The 19878-nt window shown below is 43.0% G+C and overlaps 1 long non-coding RNA gene across 1 annotated transcript; it reads left to right on the top strand.

Moving 5' to 3' along the window:
* Positions 1-444: 444 nt before the first annotated feature.
* On the top strand, positions 445-12902 carry LOC144584731 (uncharacterized). Its single transcript, XR_013539157.1, has 2 exons — positions 445-551; positions 10957-12902. It is a non-coding gene; the product is annotated as an uncharacterized LOC144584731 (long non-coding RNA).
* Positions 12903-19878: the final 6976 nt, after the last annotated feature.

Below are 19878 nucleotides of genomic sequence, written 5' to 3'. Positions count from 1 at the left end.
TTAAGAAACCTGTAGTTTGTTATTAGTACCACAATTGGAATCTGCATACAAACCCTTTTACTTACACATAGAAGGACTTCTTCACACATTGCTAGTTAAACTGTAATATTCATTGCCACAGGATGGCTGCCAAATCAGATTGCATTACAAGAGGTTTAGATAAATCCCATGTCATCAGTGGTGGTTGAGCAGAGCCATGAGAAGTGTCCTCAGACTTATTTTAGGCAATATGTTGCTGAATCTATATGTAAGTTGCCGGGGAATGTGAGGGGAAGGGGATGCTTGCCTTCCTATCCTTCTGGTAAACTTTCACTGGGATTAAACAACTCTCTCTTACTTTCTGGTGCTCTTATATAATCCTGTTTTCCCCTCAAGCTTTCATGGTTTAAGCAGCTGAATATAGGACAGAAAAATAATTGTTTTTTGTTCCTCTCTTTTTTGGAATGTAGGTCATAGAGCAGATCACCTGGAGATCTCCTCACAGAATGCAGTGACAGAAATCCAGTAGCCAGTCACAACTGCAGTAGTCTTACTGAGACAGTGGAAATTTGGTGAGTCAACTCCTCTGTAAGTTCCATTGATTCAATAGGCTTACTCTAGTGGCAGCTTTCTATTGGATGTATTCTCGAAGGGTTTCACGGCTGGGATCCTATGATTGTTGTGGGTTTTCCAGGCTGTTTGGCCATGTTGTTAAAGTTTTTCTTCCTAATGTTTCACCAGTCTCTGTGGCAGGCATCTTAAGAGGACAGAACTCTGTCTACTATTGGATATTAGCGAATCTTTCTGCCCATGTATCATTGATACACTGATTGGCAATTGCTCTTTAAGATTTTCTCTTCCAGTCCTACTTGGAGGTGCCAGAAATTCATGTAAGTACTTTTGTCATGTAAAACATGCACTCTGCCACTTCGCTTTGGTTCTTCCAATCAAGAAAGGCCAACAAATCTGAGGCATGCCCATGAAAGGGAAAATAGATGTGGCTGCTGAAAGCTATGTTACTTGCCCCGCCTTCTTTACTTTCAGATTTGAAAATCCTTACCTACTCCTGGGGGTGGTGGCGCTGTGGGCTAAACCGCAGAAGCCTGTGCTGCAGGGTCAGAAAACCAAGCAGTCGTAAGATCGAATCCACGCGACGGAATGAGCACCCGTCGCTTGTCCCAGCTCCCACCAACCTAGTGGTTCGAAAGCATGCAAATGCGAGTAGATAAATAGGTACCATCTCGGTGGGAAGGTAAACAACGTTCCGTGTCTAAATCACACTGGCCATGTGACCACGGAAAGATTGTCTTCGGACAAACGCTGGCTCTATGGATGAGCGCCGCCCCCTAGAGTTGGACATGACTGGACAAAAATTGTCAAGGGGAACCTTTACCTTTACCTTTACTCCTGGGGGTGCGGGGGAGGATAAAGCATTGTTCCAGGGTAATTGGATTGGTGGTAGAAATCACCCCCTCCTCTCAAATGATTAAGAATATTAGAATAATACATTTTACTAAATGGTTTTCTGTATTGGGATGGAATCAGATTATCTCTGCTTTTGCCGCTTTTCTTTCTCAGAAGTTTTGCAAAGTAAGCCAGAAACTATTCCATTTCTCTCTGCCCTGGGCTGGCCATATCACGTCTCTCTCAACTGGCAACCCCAGGTTCTCTGAAGTGCCAGTAAAACACAGCTGGCAAGGTAGGCACCTCTAAGGAGAGAGCTCTCTGGTTCTCAAAACCCTTGCTGTGTTGTTGACTCTAAAGAGGACTTCTGACAGATCAGTGCAAGGAAGTGGCTGCAAAGGGATTGATAAACATGCAGGGAGACCTAACTAGTGTGTCCAGTCACTCCGAATAGCCTATTGTCATGGGAGTGCTGCAGGGCAGTGTCGGCAGCTGTTTGTCAATGTGTGACTGCCTGTCTCCATGAAAGAATCATGCTGTTTTAGGGAAGAGCAGCCCACTCAGAAAGGGCTATAGAAAAGAAGAATGCAATAAACAGAGCAAGTGAGGGCCTTGAGGTCTATTCAGAGTACTTTCTTTCTACCTACAAAGGCCAATATTGGGGCTTTGCCAATTGGGCTACAGTACACATGATACCATTATTGGCTAGAAACCTATTCTTTATAACGTCCTTGAACTGTTTTCAACTATAATGAGTTTTTAGATTAGATTAGATTAGGCATCCTTCAGTCTAGAGAGACTATGGCAACATGCTCTGTATGGAGGACTTGGAACAGCGTCTAGTGTGGCTGAGAAGGCCAATTCGAGAATGACAATCCTCTCCACACTGAAGACAAATACAATCTGTCCCTTGTCCAGCTCCCTGATTTTGCTGCTTTGGGAATGCCTCTTTGCCTCGGCCTGCTGAACAAGTGTCTTTTCAAAATGGGAGGCCATGCTGCATCGTCTGCCTCCAGGATGAACGCTCAAATGTCAAGGTTTCTCATTTGTTTAAGTCCATTCCTAAGGCCTTCAAGATCCTGCTTGCAGATATCCTTGTATCACAGCTGTGGTCTCCCTCTGGGGTGCTCTCCATACAGGAGATCTTTCGGAATCCGACCATCAGCCATTCTCAAGACATGCCCGAGCCAACGTAGACGTCGCTGTTTCAGTAATGTATACACGCTAAAAATTCCAGCTCGTTCTAGGACTACTCTACAAGGAACTTTGTCCTGCCAGGTGATACCTAAAATGCATCGGATACAACACATATGGAAGGTGTTCAGCTTCCTCTCCTGCCGTGCACAAAGGGTCCAGGACTCGCTGCAGTACGGAGTGTGCTCAGGACACAGGCTCTATAGACCTGGATCTTGGTATATGCTATCTTCTTATTATTAAGCCACACTCTCTTTGTGAGTCTAGAGAACAATTTAATCTGCATTTAATTAACAGTTTAGCTCATGTGAACTAATTAGGGATAAATATGATAGCACCTTTCCAAAAGGTAAAGAAAAGCCTTTGTAGATCCTCCTGGGCAGCAGCTGACTACAGATGCCATGGTAGTCTGGATATCAATATCATATAGTCTTTTAATAATGTCTTCCTGGGCAGCCTCATATCCTATCCTGTGGAGGTAGGCTGGGGAGTAACTTAGCTTCAGTATAGTTGTGGATATCTTAGCTGCCTAAGAGTCCATTCCCACTTCTTCATAGGGCATTAAGACCAATGATAAGGCCATATGGCACAATGTCTCAGAGTGGAATGTGGCCATGGAAGTAGATCTTGGTAGTCCTAGAGCTCTGTTAAAAAAATTATGTTGGACAGATACCAGTTTTGTAAGATTTGAAAAAGTCCACACTGGGACTCCATAGAGCATCTGAAGAGGCAAATTGTCTTCATACAGTTCTATTAAGATACAATCGTACTATTTTCCCACCTGGTCTAGAAAAAAAACCCCAATAAATAGCATTGGCAGATACTCCATTTGATAGAGCTACAGATTCTAAGTGACCTGACAATGTTCCTGAACTTTTATATGTTCCTCCAAGGTATTTATACATGGTCTGTTTGAGCAATTTCCTGTGGCTGGATAAGGAGGGTACTATATTGTTTAAATATACATTAAATAGCAGGGAAGCTATTAAAGAGATTGGATCTGAAAGATCACCATCAGAGGTGACTCATGCTTTAGGGTGGTATTATTATACAGCCCTTGGATTCTCCTAAGCAACCTACAATTCAATTCAATTCAATTCAAGGATTCCAATTTGCTCTAGAGACAGGGTTGAGCTATGGAGTCCAAGGCTGCTTTAATGTCTACAAAAGCCAGAAAAATTGAGTGGTGGTGGTGGTGGGGATGATGGATTGCAATGCCACAAATGGCAGACATGAAATTTATTTATTTATTCAATTCATACCTCGCCTATCTAGATCAAAGTCTACTCTGGACAGCTAACTATAATGCATAAAAGTACAGACAATATAATAAAATAAAAACAACAATAATAATATAATTCAAGACATTGAAAATAATTAGGTGATGACAGGAGGAAAAGCCTACCTAAAGAGCCAGGTCTTAAGTTTGCTCTTAAAAACACCCCGCAAGGTAGCCAGGCAGATCTCTGTGGGCAGACTGTTCCAAAGGCGAGGAACACTGTCAAGAAGGCCCAGTTTCTTGTTCTTTCTCTCTGGGCCTCCCTTGGCATTAGGCCCCCCAGCCACCCATTTTGGCTAGAATGAGTGTTTCAGGTACATCTAGGTGGGAGGAGGCGTTCCGCTAGATATCGAGGTCCTAAACTGTTTAGGACTTTATATGTCATCATTAACACCTAGAAATCAATGTGGAAACAAATGGGCAGCCAATGCAAGGCAGCCAGAGTGGAGGAAATATGCTGATATTTTCTCACCCCAATGAGAAAACTGGCCACCGCATTCTGCAGCGTTTGAAGCTTCCGCATCAGTCTCAAAGGTAGCCCCATGTAGAGGGCATTACAGTAGTCTAATCTTGAGATTACAAGTGCATGGACCAGAGTGGTGAGCACTCCAACATCAAGATAGGGATGCAGCTGGGCAATCCACCAAAGATGGAAATAGGCAGAGCGGACCACTGATGCCACCTGGGTTTCCATGGTGAGCGCCAGATTCAGATGGACCCCCAAGCTGCGAACCTCACTCTTCACAGTGAGAGTCACTCCCCCAAAAGAGCGGTAGTTTCCCACCCTCAGGACCTCCATCTTGCCCAGGTTCAGCCTCAGTCCATTCTCCTGCATCCTTTGCAGCACAGACTCCAGGCAGCGCTGAAAGGACGGAACAGCATCCACTGTTGTTGGAAAAAAGGAAATGTAGAGCTGGGTGTCATCAACGTACTGATGACACGAAGCCCCACACCTCCTTATGACCCCAACCCAGTGTTCTCATATGGATATTAAACAGCATTGGGGAGATAATCGAGCCCTGGGGAACCCCACAGGGATCCCCACAGTTGAGACTCCACTCTTCACTCTCCCCAAGCTGTACTCTCTGAAGATGGTCCTTCAAGAAGGGTCGGAGGCAGGCAAGCACCAGACCACTGATTCTCAGCTTGGAGAGCCTCCCCAGGAGGATACCATGGCTGATGGTATCGAAGGCGGCTGAGATATCGAGAAGGACCAACAAAGACATTTTGCCTCCATCAGCCTCCCTCAGCAAGTCATCAAACAGGGTGACCAGTGCCATTTCCATGCTGTGGCACAGCCTAAAGCCTGACTGAAATGGATCTAGGGCATGGGTTTCATCCAAAAGGACCTGGAGCTGGTCAGTCACCACTCTTTCTACTACTTTGCTAAGGAAGTAAACATTGGTGATGGGCCTATAGTTGCCAACGTCATCTGTGGTGCCCAAGTTCTCCCTAAAGAGCACCTGGCACTCAGAGAGTTCGACAGGCCACTTACCTCCACTTTTGCACTGGGGCAAGTGTGTAGCATAAGCCCTTTGAACAACTCTGACCTTAAAAGTACACTTTACTTTTACTCAGTACTTTGCAAATACAAACACATGGGCTTTGTGATTCCTTAGAACTCACAATAGCTCAGTTAGGTAGGACTCTTAAAGATAGCTAGTTTATGGCCCTCTCCTCCTCCTGGATTTAGCCAGACCCTGCTGTTCAAGGGACCAGTCCTTTTGTAAAATTTTAATAATTAATTTTTATTAGAAATATAGTTTCATTAGAATCAGTTTATACTGCACAAGCTTTAGCATAATGAACATATTCAAAGATCAATGTAGTTAAATAAAATACTGTTTCCCATTAAAATAAACACTATTAAGCTTGGCTAAGGTGGGCTACAATGGACTAGCCACACCTTCTCTCTCTTTATTTACATACTCTCTTAGTCAAGTTCCTTTCTCTCCCATCATCATGGAATTGAAATCCAGAACAGAACAACAGAACAACACATAACCCCTTTCACATAACCCATCATCCATTTTCTACACTCTCTAACTCCTCCTTCTTGACCATTCTGACTGTTAACCAATTAGCCTCAAAGGCCTGTAACACCTTCCTCCTCCTTTAATTCCCATGAAAGTCCAGGCATTTTATCTCTTCTCCAATTAGCTCAGAATGTTGACTCTTCCACGGGCCTCTCAGTTTGATCTTCAGCGCTATCTCGAACCATGCTGTAACGGTCTTCTGAAAAACATCCTAATAGCCTTCGCGAATGTATCTTAATAGCACTTAGAAAAACACCTTCCAATGTCTCTCAAATCATATTCACACAGAACCTGTTTGACTCCATCTTATATTTCTCTGTTTACATATCCCATCATCATGACCACCACCAGACTTGGTTTCTTCCTGATGAGCCTAATGAGTGTCTCCTGGAGAGACCCATTAATTATTGCAGTGGCCCATTCAGTTGTTACTGGCCTGGCTGCTTTGATTAGCCAGGCCGGGCAAGGGTCAAGGGAGGTGGTGGTGGCACGACAGCGATCAAGCACTTTGTCCACCATATCTAACATCACAAGCAGAAAATGATTACATTTTATGAGGCAAGGCAGAGTGCTGGACGTCTTTGCTCAATCTACTGTTTTCAAATAGGGGATAAGATCCCGGCAGATGGTCTCCACATTAGATTTTAAAAATGCTGCAAATTGGTCAGGTGAAATGCTAGTGGGAAGGTAATCACTGTGACCAACTCTGGATAGATCGCAGACTATACGGAAAAGTTCCACCTGCTGATTAGAAGCTTCACTTATCCAGACAGCGAAGTGAGCTTGACTGGCAGCCCTCACCTTAGTAAGGTAATGGGTAGTCGAAATCCTGACAGCTTTCCGATTATATTCCATCGGGTTCCATCTCCAATTGCACTCTAGCCTTCTCCTATTCTGCTCCATAGCTCTCAGCTGCTGGTTAAACCAGGGTGCAGGGATTCCAACAGTGTTGCAGAAACTAAGTCCGCCAGGAATAGCTGGGTCACGGAGAGTGCAGTAACCCAGCAAGATACCAATACCATCCCTGGTCCCAATCAACATGTGGAGGGCCTCAAGACCCGGCATCACCACTGCAAAGCACCTAACAACCTCTAGAGTGTTTCTATAAACAATGGCTACTCCCCTCACCCCTTAGAGTCTACCCTGGTGTTGAACTGCATAACAGGGAGGGCAGGCAAGAGTCAAGGGAACACCCCCTTCCCTGCCCATCCAAGTTTCGGTTATGCATGCCAGATCTGGCAACCTCGGGTCTGACAGGTGGTCACAGTGCCAGAACAGTGAACAGCCTTCAAACATCTGTTCACCAGTCTTTTGAAACAAATAGGAACTGTGCCATCACCATATTCCCCTCTACCTGTAATCACTCAAATGTTCAAAGGATTTCTGCTTGGGGGGCAAGCCTTCCACTCCATGGCAAACAAACGAGAAGAAAAGAAAGAGAAAAGACCAAAGAATATAACAAATTAATAAAAGTGAGCGATACAGTAATGACAAAGTCAGCAAAATTAATTAAAACCATAACATAAAAATACATATTTAAATTATACAATAATCAAATTAAGCAACTGATAAGTTAAAACTTCATAAAAAGAGACCACCCCCCTGTCACACCCAGAGGCAAGAAAAAAGTAAATTAGGGGGAAAATAGAGCAATGAAACACACACACACACACACACACACACACACACACACACACACACACACACACACACACACACACACACACACACACACACACACACACACACACACACACACACACACAAAGTTTCTCCCCATAATCAAACCACGCCTAGGTGTCAGGCACTGCAAGCTCCAGAACCAGTCGTAGATGTCATAGGTGCAGAAAGCCTCGAAATAGGCTAGGATGATGCAGAAGTCCACTGAGGCAGCCAGCGTGTTAAGCCCAGGCAACCATAAGACCAGGCACGGAAAATAGAAACAGAGGGGCAGGTAGGCGGTAGAAGTGAGGGCAGGGAGAGGGTCAGGCATCCGAACAGTCCCACACCTCCTTGATGGCCCCTTTCTCTTCCTTCCCCCTCTCCCCCCCCCCACAGAGAGCTCCAACTTGCTGTACTCCAACCTGCCTGCCCATTTCCCCAACGGCGATGGTGCCAATGGCAGGAAGTGTGGCAGTGCTGTTGTTCTTACTCTGCGGTGATGGTGGCGGAGGCGGCAGCAATTGTGATTGCAATGTTTGTTGCTGCTGCAGCAGAGAGAAGAGAATAAAAAGCAGCTGCAGCAAAGGAAGGAGGCAAGAAACAAAGAAAAAAACAAATAAAGCAAAAGGAAAGAGACCAAAAAGGAAAGAAAAACCCAACCCAGCAGGAGGAGAAACACATCCTCCTGCTCTTGGAATGAATTGCAGCTAGTTAAGGCATTGACACTTGTATTCTTTGTAATATGCCAGTCATGTGATTCAGCTTGCAACAGAACATACGAGGGTTAATTCCTTCCTAGCAGCAGTTTTATGCTGCACTTTGATGCTTTTGCACCTACATGACATAAATAATATATTTTTGGCCACTGTGTATTTTTGCCATTAAATGTATCATATTTATTTATTTAAAGTGTACACTGATCTCTGCATGATTTAACACAATTTTAAAAACAGATTTAAACATTCTTTGAAAAGCAGATCTTGAAATTCTTTAAACCCAAATGAGAAGCTAAAGGCCATAGCAAAACTATACAGTCTCGGCTGCCTGGTAGAAGCTTGGCAGGGATGGAGCAAACCTAAGGGCATGACTACATTCACATAGGTTCCGTTTGCAAACCTGTGCTGCGGTGGATGATCAACTGCAATACTTGTTTGTAGTCAAACATCTGTTCACAAGCTGAGTTCAATCCTGATGTGTGGTCGGTTCAAGGCTGATTCAGTTTTCCATCCTTCTGTGGTTGGTAAAATGAGTGCCCAGATGGCTGGAGGGGCGGGGCAAAGTGTTCCTTGCACACCTATGTTGTACACTATCCAGAGAGTGTTACAATCACTATGAGGTGATATTTAAGTCAAAACAATCAACAGCAACAGCAGTGTTTCTTTCTTTTTTAAAAACTGTATTTGATTTAGCTGACCACATGAAGACTCTTTCATTGCAACTGTCCACACTAGCTCCTCAATCCAATGTGGTCCAATTTAGACCCATCCTACCCCTTCCTTTGATACTGCCCTCCTGCAGATACCTGACTGTTCTTTTATGGTATTCTGTCAAGCCACTGGAACTGTTTAAAGGGCTGAATGGCACTATGGGAAAAGGGACAGTTTCTCAAAACTCTCTATACACATAGAATCAGACACACCATAGAAACATTGTAGTCTGCTGGAGTTAATTTAAGTTGTTTCAATTTTTCTTAATCTCTCTCTTTTTGTCTGTGCAGAGTTTAGCACTAAACTAATAGTAACCTGCAGTGATAAGGTAATAGACTCAATAATTAGTTAAGAGAAGATACTTTACTTTAGATACTTTAAATTTAAAAAAAAGGTAAGTCAAGATACTTCAGAGTGACTAGATAGAAAGATTGTAGGGGTGGATGTTCTCAGTGTCCCAAAACATCACGCCTCCAAATGACTACATCACCAGAAAACCACCCAAATTTTCCTGGTTGTTTTGTAGAAACAAGCAAACAATGGCACCATTCAAATTGTCAGAAAAAAAGTAGAAGCCCATTCCTGGGGGGGGGGGGGAGAGTCTGGATTGGAAGGGGAAAAAAGGACAAGTTGGTTTGCATTGACCTTTACATCATGTGATCATTGAAAGTTCAGCCATATTTGAATATGTTTTTGTGTGCACCATATATTTTTAGTTACTCTTGCACCAAGCCTTCTTGCATCCCAGTTCTAGAAGGGTAGAAAACTGAATGAATATAAAAATGGATAGATTTCCGTGGAAATATTAATTCATGTGTTTATCATTTCTATTGAATTCTGTAACATTAATATCACAATTCTGGGTGTGATTGATTGGAAGAAAACATAAATCACATTGAGTTCAAAGAGGTTTACTCCCTGGTAATTGGGAACAGAATAGCCGCTTTCTTGTGTTTCATTTGAGCTCAACCATGGTCTTTGCTTTGGCTCTTGTTTAACCTGAGCTCATGCCATCAGGGTTCATGAGTAGCAGTTTTATCAAAGCTCAAAATTATCCAATCCAGGACTGGTCTGAAATTCTGGACTTATTGGAAACATTCTCTTTCTCCCCTGGTTCAAAATGTGGAATTAGATTCTGTCCAGAAGTGGTCAGTGTTCAACAGATCAGTTCCCCACACTTCTGCAGATGAATGTGCAAGAAAAAAAAACATCTTGGGCCAGTCCTGAATCTAAACATCTGTGCTAGGGATATTCTAAAATAACTCTACTGGTGTAGCTCTATCTTAACACATGGAACAGTGTGTTACTTCACTAGTTTCTAAGGATCAGCAAACCTAAGTGATGTAAAACACGGAATCCTTATAGGCTTAGGGTCAAACCAAACACTAGGTCCACTGTGCAAGTCTGCTGTTTGTAAATCATTTTCTCAGAGCTAGTTGCTTACGCTTGCCTTCTGAAGACCAATCTTACACAAAAAGTACTCTGGGATGCAAAATAACAAGGTGAAGCACATCTGAGGACAGACATCTTTCACCATTTAAGGTGGTACCCCTTTTAAATATGGCCATAGCATCTGCTTTGATCTCTGCTTGGTTCCATATATCAGGGAATCACAAGACAGTTCAGATACCTACTTTAGAAATGGATTCCTTCCTCCGTCCATTCTCACCACTAGAGCTTTGCCAAGAGCTTTGCCATCTGGGTGATTATGTCCAGGGAGCTGAAGTGGCCCATTCCACACTGACAATATTTTTGAAGAGGCAGCCTCAGTAAACAAGATGTATGCATGCTGATTACCCTTTAAATAACAAGCCAAACAAATTGAGATTAGACACAGCAGTACTAGGCAGGCCTGGCACGCAAGTATTGAGAAACGTGACTTGATTTATCATGATGCCTGGTTGAATTCCTTGCATTTTGGGTCCCCTTCGGTAACCTTTTCACCTCATTACTTTTTCTTTTCTTTTTTTTTTAGGTGGCCGACTGGCTGTTATAATTTATCATGAATGCATCTTACTTCAGTCTTGGCTCCAGTGACGGAAGGAGCAGCCGGTCTCCTGGAGGTCAAACACATTATTCTCTTTCCATCTTTCTCAGTTTCCACTATATATTTGTCACTTTCAAAAAGCATGAACTCAAGATTTGATGCCCTGTAATTGATTTCACCCTCAACAAGTCTGACTGTCCATCATTCCTTCTCATCATTTGCTTTCATTTTTTTCCCATCCTTTGTCCTTCATTTTTGGGTCATGATTTTTCACCCATCTGCAATTGGAACCTGGCATGAAACCCTTGCTTCTTGAAATACTTGCTGACTGTCGCTAGTAATTTTATCTTGGACTTTCGAGAAGAAAGTAAGAGATTCAGCAAGTCTTCTCCCATGAGAATATATCATCTGACTGGTGAGCAAAGAATAGGATAATGGGGGAGAAAACCAAACTGTGGCCAATAGTGAGGCTTGGTTTTGGTAGAGCTAGTCCACAAGAAGTCACCAAGTAGATGTCAAGAGCAGTGAATACTGTTGTTACAAGATCAAAGTCTCACATCAGAAGCAAATCAGCCTTGGTGGCAAGTGGAACCCATTGATATATTAATAATGCTTTACTAGTGGATGCTTGATGTTTTTTATTCTTAGCACAGGAGTCTCCGCAGATGTGCTGATCTACAGTTGCCATCAGCTCCAGAAATTATGGCTAATGGTCAAGGTAGATGTAGTTGTCATCCAAAATCTTATCCAGATGCCTGACACCTCATTTCATCTGAAGGTCTGCTGGTTCACTACCCAGGACAATGCCAGAGATTTCAGGGTCTCTAATTATTGAATTAAAAAAGACATATTTCTGCATGAGGATGAGCTTGGTACTCCCATCGAGAGCATATAGGTTAAAATAATTAGGTTGAAAAATAAAAAGAATGTTGTAGTTGGAGTCAATTACTGACTGGCCAATCAAGGAAAAATGTGGACGAAACCTTGGAAAAACAAATTGTAAGATTTTCAAAGAGACATAATGGAAGACTTCAGTTACCTTGATACCTGTTGGGAGGCAAAATTTGCCAAATATGGCCCTTCCAATAAATTCCTGGCAAGTATTGTTTCTAGCTTTTGCCTACAAAAGTGCTGGATTAAGTATCCTTGACTTGATTCTAACCGATAGGGATGACTTAGTAGATGATGTGACAGTAAGGGGGAAAATGACTATGTTATACCAAAATTCTTGATTTCAAAGGAAGCCAAAGTGGAGTGTAATCCCACATGTACTCTGGATTTTATAAAGGTTGATTTTAATAAACTCAAAACAATGATAGTTAATGTTGTACAGCAGGATATCCTAACAGAAAAAGCAGTCCAAGATGGATGGGAGTTTCTAGAAAAGAAGTTCTAAAAACACAATTACAAACAATTCCAACAAAAAATGGTAGAAGAAATTTAAAAATGGTGTGGTTTTTTAAAAAGAAGTGCAGAGAGGACCTGAAAATTAAAAAGGGAGACATACAGGAAGTTTCTCTTCACTATGTCTTTCCCTTAGTGACTGGCTCTCTGAGAGGATTTTTTTTTAAATGGATTGTTGTTCCTTATGAGTTTTTATATGCTTTATATGGGTTTTTATTGTTGATTTTGTTTACTGCATTTAGTGTGATATTTGTTTGATTCTTCTAAAATATTTGTATACTTCCTGGTTTTAGCTTTTAAATAGTGTTTTATACTGATGTGATTCACCTTGGGTTCTTTTTAAGGAGAAAGGTACAATAAAAATATTCCCAATAATTTTTTTAAAATCTTAACTACAAATTGGAAAACCAGTGTTTTGTGGTAGCTCAGGGTTTGTGGTTTATGGCTACCCATGAGCCATTAACCACAAACTATCACAGCCCACCACACACACCCCAAAAAAAACAAAATGACTCTTTCACGTCCTCCCAATACTCATACTGACCTCTGATAAGCTGATTGTGGTGAGCAGGAAATTCATGAATACAACTGAAACATTCTCCTTTTCCTTTCCTTTGGTTTCTTGCTAGGAACACAAAGGTCCTGGTTGCATAAACAGTAGATGATGTGATAAGGGGATGAGAGAATCTCTCTTTTCCATTTCTACCAGTAACTTCTTTCATTCTGCCCTACGGCCACATCAACCTGTGATTTAAAAGTCCACATAAAAATTGATTATGCCATTTCATTGACTTCCTTTTGCCAAATATACATACGTTTGCTTATAATGCTGCTAAGTGTTGTTCCTGCCATGACTTTTTATCAGTTTATTCACTGCCTGCCATTTATAAAGTGACAACTCCAAATTGTGTACGCAGAGTAAAAACAATTTTATTCGTATATAGACAAAAAGCCTGGTTCCGCTTACATTTTCCATATACAGGGGTGCCTTGCTAAACAGTTACCCCGCATGACAGTTTTTTCACTAGACATTGACTTTTTGCGATCGCTATAGCGATTTGCAAAACGTGATTCCTATGTGGGAATTTCGCTGGACAATGTTTGGTCCCTGCTTCGCAAACTGATTTTTGCTAGACAACGATTTTAACAGCTCCCTCCGCACTTGCAAAACGGGTGTTTTCGGGACCTAAGCTTCACATGACAGCTATTTAAACAGCTGATCGGCGGTTCGCAAAGCGGCTTTCCTATGGACGATCTTCGTTAGACAACGACGATTCTTCCCCATTGGAATGCATTAAACAGGTTTCAATGCATTCCAATAGGGAAATGCTTTTCGCTAGACAATGATTTCGCTAAACAGGGATTTCAGTGGAACGGATTATCATTGTCTAGCGAGACACCACTGTACTCTTGGTTCCCTGTATATTTTCATTCTTACTTGCACATTTCCTTAATATACTACTTATCTGAAGAACTACATGGCAAATATGTGAGGAACAGTAAAGGCTGGAGGAGAATTCGTGTTGTGGTTTGCATTCCGATTTGGGAATTCAGTTTTTACCAAAATGCAAACAAAATGAAATTTCTCCCATCACTGTTCAGAATAAGACTTGTCTGGGTTTTCTGAAGAGAAATCCTCTTTCCTATGGAACTGAGCCAGTAACACTCGTCATTCTAGTACCTTGGGAAGCTTTTACTATCTAGAACAATCTTCTAATCTGCAACTTGGTGGCTCAGTATATGGGGGCAATAAAGCATGACAGAAGGTGGGTGTGTTTCAGCTGTTTTGGATTTCAACCCCCATTATCCCTGCTCCAGCTAATGGAGGTTGTAACCCCCAAACAAAAGCATGAAAGTAGGTTCCTAAATGCAGCTGTAATTCCATCTAGTTTAGATCAATTGAATCTGTGGGGCATAAGGAGGTTTTGGCTTAATTCACTCATCCAGTGCTGCTTCTGAAGGGTCAGCTGCCAGGTTGATGCCATTGCCCAGAGGAAGGAGGCTCTTTCCATGTCCTCTATTGGCTTAATGAATCCCATTTGTTATATGAATAGGTCTACTCTAGTTGGGACTAGTAATTAGATATAGTCCTGGGTAGTCCTGGATATTTGGTAATGTAACTTTTTTTCAGTCTGAACCAGTAGAGCAGGGCTGATAGGGCTGGAGTGAAAAAGACCTGAATGACTAATTCACAGTGTCCATGGCTTTTAGATACATCCTTAGTAGTCCCCATGATTCATTTTTATATACTATTTATGGTTATTTTCTGTGTTTTTTTGGCTGTGAAATATTGGCATGCTCCAATGACATTAAGAAGTGCCAGGAGGACACACTATCGTTTTTCCTCTGATGTTCCTTTACCAGGTTTTTCTGCCCTTTCCCCTTCCCCTGTGGACAGCAATTTAAGCCAAATGCCCCAAGCTGAGAGGGGAAGACCAGCAGCCAGCCAAAGACCTTGACCTTCCTGTTGTAGGTAACAAATTGGACAGCATGTAAGCTCCAGGCGCCTGAGGAAGGAGGAAGAGTGGAGGCAGGGGGTGGGAAATTGAGTGGGGTTCAAGTTACAAAGCCACCATCTGGTACTTAGGGGATCGGCCTTAGAGGTCTTGCCATTCTCCCTGCAGGAAATGGTCCTGCATTGGGGGCAGACATAGGCCAAGGGCTTTGGGTCAACAGAGGACATAGGAATTGGGGCCTGCATCAATTCGGATGCAAAACAAATCCACCTAATGAACAGATGCAATGTCCAGAGGACAATGGGCAAGGTGGAAAGAAAAAGACAGGAGGGAGATGGTTTGTTTTCACATTTAACAGACTCCTGCATTGCGAGCATCTGATTTGAATTTTCTGTGATCTCTGCTTTTTAGCCACAAGCAACAGGGCGAATTGATGGGACATCTGGCAAATCATACCTGTCAACTATCCAGTCTTATATAGGGCTACAAACAAAACAAAACAAAACAAAACTGGCTAGTATCTATTCGTAGTCACCTAAGGGTGTGGTTCCATGAGCAAAAAGAACTACAGTTAAATCGATTTGAGCATTATTTAAATCAGATTATAATTTCTTGTGAACACAATGCAAAAAGAAAATTGCTTTATTTGGACTACAAAGCAAGGTGTTTATTTTTTCTTGGTGCAACTGACCAACAAGGACTTTTTAAAATAACTTGCTTCTAAACTGATATGAACAATTCAGTTTTGCGGGTATGGATGACGCTATTGATTTATTTTGTGCCCCTGTTGAATGTCTTGATCCTGGATAAACAGGCTGATCTGGCTTTTATAACAGACTTAGTTGGATGAGGCTGGGGGAATCAGTCTCATGCAGCTTGTCCACTGGGGTTCTCTGTGCAGCAGCAAGCAAGACAGGGGGGGCAGGTAGGTGGAGTTGCAGTGGTCTATCATGATCCTGTCCCTTTCACCAGGTGCCACATCCCCCAGTTTGCCAGGTTTGAATGTGTATATTTGAAACTGGGAGCCCAGGACAGATTAGGGATTGTGGTGGTGTACTGTCTGTATCACTGCTCAACAGTCTCCCTGCCTGAGTTCACTGAGCTCATCTCAGCTCCAGTGTTGGAGTCTTCTCAGTTTATTGTGCTGGGGAACTTCAACATCCATGCTGAGGCAGCTTTATCAGGAGTGGCTCAGGACTTCATGTCCTCCATGACAACCATGGGTCTGTCTCAAATTATATATGCCCCCACTCAGGCTTCAGGGTACACTTTAGACCTGTTTTTCTGAACTGGGGTGATTTGGGTCTGGAGGAACTTTCTGTTGTCATGGGTATATCATCATCTGGTGGGGACTCAAAGCCTCTGCAGGTGTGTTGGGGGGGCAATTAAGATGGCCCACCCAGGAGGTTGATGGATCCAAATGCTCTTGACGTCTCTTGGAAAATTTCCTGTTCGCTCAGCAGGCAATTCTGCTGAAACCTTGGTTGACCTCTGGAATGTGGAAATAGCTAGGGTGGTTGACACAATAGCTCCTAAGCATCCCCTCCCATGACGTAGAGACAAACTAGCCCTCTAGTTTACTGGAGAGCTGGTGGTGATGAAATAAACGGGATGGAGACTAGATCAATTATTGTGGAAAACTCAGAGTGAATCTGACCGAACATGGACTAGAGCCCATTGGAAGGCCTATTATGTGCAGTGGGGAAATGAAGAAGTCATTCTTTGCTGCCACCATTGTGTCTGCACAGAGTCACCCAGTGGAGCTCTTCTGAGTGGTCAAGGGCCTCTTACATCATGGCCCACAGGAAGATAGTATTGGCCACTCAACAGCTCGCTGTGAAAAATGTGCACAGCACTTTGCAGGCAAAATCGCTCGGGTCTGCTCTGACTTGAACACTGCAGTTAATACAGATCCTGTAGATGTAACTATGACTCCTGCTTTTCCAGTGTTAATGGATAACGTTTCAGTTTTTGCAGCCTGATGTTGTAGACAGGACCCTTGGAGAGGTGAAGGCTGCCACTTCTCTGCTAGACCCTTGCCTGTCCTGAGTTATAAAAGCAACCAGACAGGGACTGGTGGAGTGGGTTCAAGGGGGAGTGAATAATAACTGGATAATTACCAGTCAGTCTCTCATATTCCATTCTTGGGCAAGGTGTTGGAGTGGATTGTGGCTTCTTGACTCCAGGGGTTCCTGGATGAGATGGATTATCTAGATTAATTTCAGTCTAGGTACAGGTCTGGTTATGGGATGGAGACTGCTTTGGTCATCTTGGTGGATAACCTGCACCGGGAACTGAACAGGGGGAGTGTGTCCCTATTGGTTCTGCTGGACCTCTCAGCGGCCTTTGATACCATTGACCATGGTATTCTTCTGGGATGGGACTTGGAGGCATTGTTTTACAGTAGTTCTGGTCCTTCCTGGAGGGGGTGGTGCTGGGGGACTCCTGTTTGACACCATGGCCTCTGGCCTGTGTTGCCCCTCAGGGATCTGCTTTGTCCCCTATGCTATTTAACATCTACATTAAACCACTGGGAAAAGTTGTCCGGAATTTGGGCGTTCAGTGCCACCAGTACGCTGATGACACCCAACTCTCTCCTTTCCATCTAAATCCAAGGAAGCTGTTTCAGTTCTAAATCAGTGTCTGGTGGCAGTCGTGGACTGGATGAGGGCAAATAAACTTAAATTTAATCCAGACAAGACAGAGGTGCTCCTGGTCAGATCAAAGCAGATCAAAGAACTGGGTAGCAACTTCTGCTGGATGAAATCACATTCCCTCTGAAAACACAGGCATTCAGCTTGAGGGTGATCCTGGTTTCCTCTCTGAGCCTGGATGCCCAGGTTTCAGTGGTGGCCAGGAGTGCCTTTGCACAGTTAAAAAATGTGCCCATTTCTTGAGAGGGCTGATCGGACCATGGTGACGCATGCCCTAGTTACATCTCAGCTGGATTACCCTAACACACTCTACATGGGGCTGCCTTCAGAAAGTGATTGGAAACTCCAGAGGGCCCAAAAAGTGACAGCCATATTGCTGACTGGGATTGTTTAGAGAGATCATGTGACTCCCCCCCCCCGCCTCTGGTTACAGCAGCTTCACTGGCTGCCATTTTGTTTCTGGGCACAATTCAAAGTGCTGGTTCTAACCTACAAAGCCCTAAATGGCTTGAGTTCAAGCTATCCTATCTAAAAGACCGCATCTCCCTCTATGAGCCTGTCCAGGCTTTAAGATCATCAGGAGAGGCATTTCTCTCAGTCCCACCACCCCCACAGGTATCTCTGATGGGGACACAGGAAAGGGCCTTCTTTGTGGCTGCTCCCAAGCTCTGAAACTCCCCCTCCCGTGGGAATCCAGGCTGGCCCCATCTTTGTTGACCTTCTGCAAATAGAGAAAGACTCTTCTCTTCAGGCAGGCTTTCCCTCAGTGATTGGTGGTGTGAGGGTGTTTATCTTAAAATGCCTTGTTGTGCTCTCTTGTTTTAAATGTGTTTTAGTATTGATTTTATTGCTGTTTTTAATATAATACTTGTTGAATTCATTTTAAATATTTGTATACCTGCTGTCTTAGCTTTTAAATATTGTCTTTTTAATTATGTAAGCCACCTTGGGTTCAAGAAGATATGTGAGATGGATGGATGGATGGATGGATGGACGGACGGACGGACGGACGGACGGACGGACGGACGGACGGACGGACGGACGGGTGGATGGATGGATGGATGGATGGGTGGGTGGGTGGGTGGGTGAATATCAGTGCATTGCCACCATCACTTGTACTTTTTCTCTCTTTTAACATTTGTTACAATACTGTTTAATGATACATCGGTAACTGCCTTTTGAGGTTCTCAGGTGAATGAAGCCATTGATTTATTGCTATAACACTTACTGTATTTTAAAAAATCAAAAGGGCAAACAGGAATGAAAAATTGGTTCCTAAAGAAGATAGGAAATGTATCAGTTTCATCAGGGTATATGACAAAACCAATTTAAATCACCAGAAATAGATTTCCCTCAGTGAACGTGAACGTGACGACCAATTTAAATGCCACATGACTTGAATCCGATTTTTTAAAAGCCTGAACAATAATTGATTCAATTTGCCAGCGAGACAACTCTCTACCCGTCAGCTGACCTGCTGTTCTGTAACACAATGTGAGGGGGATATTAATGCTGAAGGGAAGAGACCAGGCATAGAATGGAAATGGTCCATGAAGCTACTGGAACGATACTGGTTGTTCCGTTTGATGGAGAGAAAAACCTCATGCAAAGCTTAGTGCCATGTTGGTCAGGGTGAGACAAAGATGGTTTTGGAAGGTGAACAGATTGAAGCTGTGAAGGCTTAAGGGAGGCAGGCAGAGCAAGACGGGCCCCGGGTATCTGTGTAGAGAAAATGTCAGAATGATTGGTAGTCATTTCTGTATATTTTATTGCCATATTTTTATTCACAGAATCATCAGAGAACATCCTTCATTATTTCTGCAGAATATCTATTTCCTCTTATGCCTTTTGGAAAACGTTCTCAGAATGACAGTATTACATCTTTTGTTTTTGCTGAGCAACTGATGGGTCATGTGCGGCTGGCTCATCCAAGACTAGTTCTCAAGAGCCTCTTAGAGCCCATCATGCAACAAGCAAACAAAGAATAGATAATTGTGCATCCAGTAACCACCAGGGAATGAGATTATCAACTTTCCAAGACTCTATTTTGCACCACTATTTTTTCCCAGTTTTTAAAATATTCAGTTAATTTAAAATGTTCATTACATTGCAGCCCATGTTGTTGTTGGCGTAGTTCAATTCATATTATTAATAATTCAAAATAATAATATAGTAATAATTAATAATTTTGTTGTTGTTTAGTCTGACTCTTCGTGACCCTATGGACCAGAACATTCAGCGGGCCTTCCTGTCTTCCACTGCTTCCCGGAATTTCATCAAATCCATGTTGGTAGCTTTGATGACACTGTCTAACCTTCTCATCCTCTGTCATCCCCATCTCCTCCTGCCCTCACACTTTCCTAACATCAGGATCTTTTCCAGGGAGTCCTCTGTTC

This window comes from Pogona vitticeps, chromosome 14, assembly GCF_051106095.1.
Source record: "Pogona vitticeps strain Pit_001003342236 chromosome 14, PviZW2.1, whole genome shotgun sequence".
NCBI classification, from domain to species: Eukaryota; Metazoa; Chordata; class Lepidosauria; order Squamata; family Agamidae; genus Pogona; species Pogona vitticeps.
Note: the sequence above shows the minus strand (reverse complement) of the source record. Positions and strands in the feature narration are given on the sequence as shown.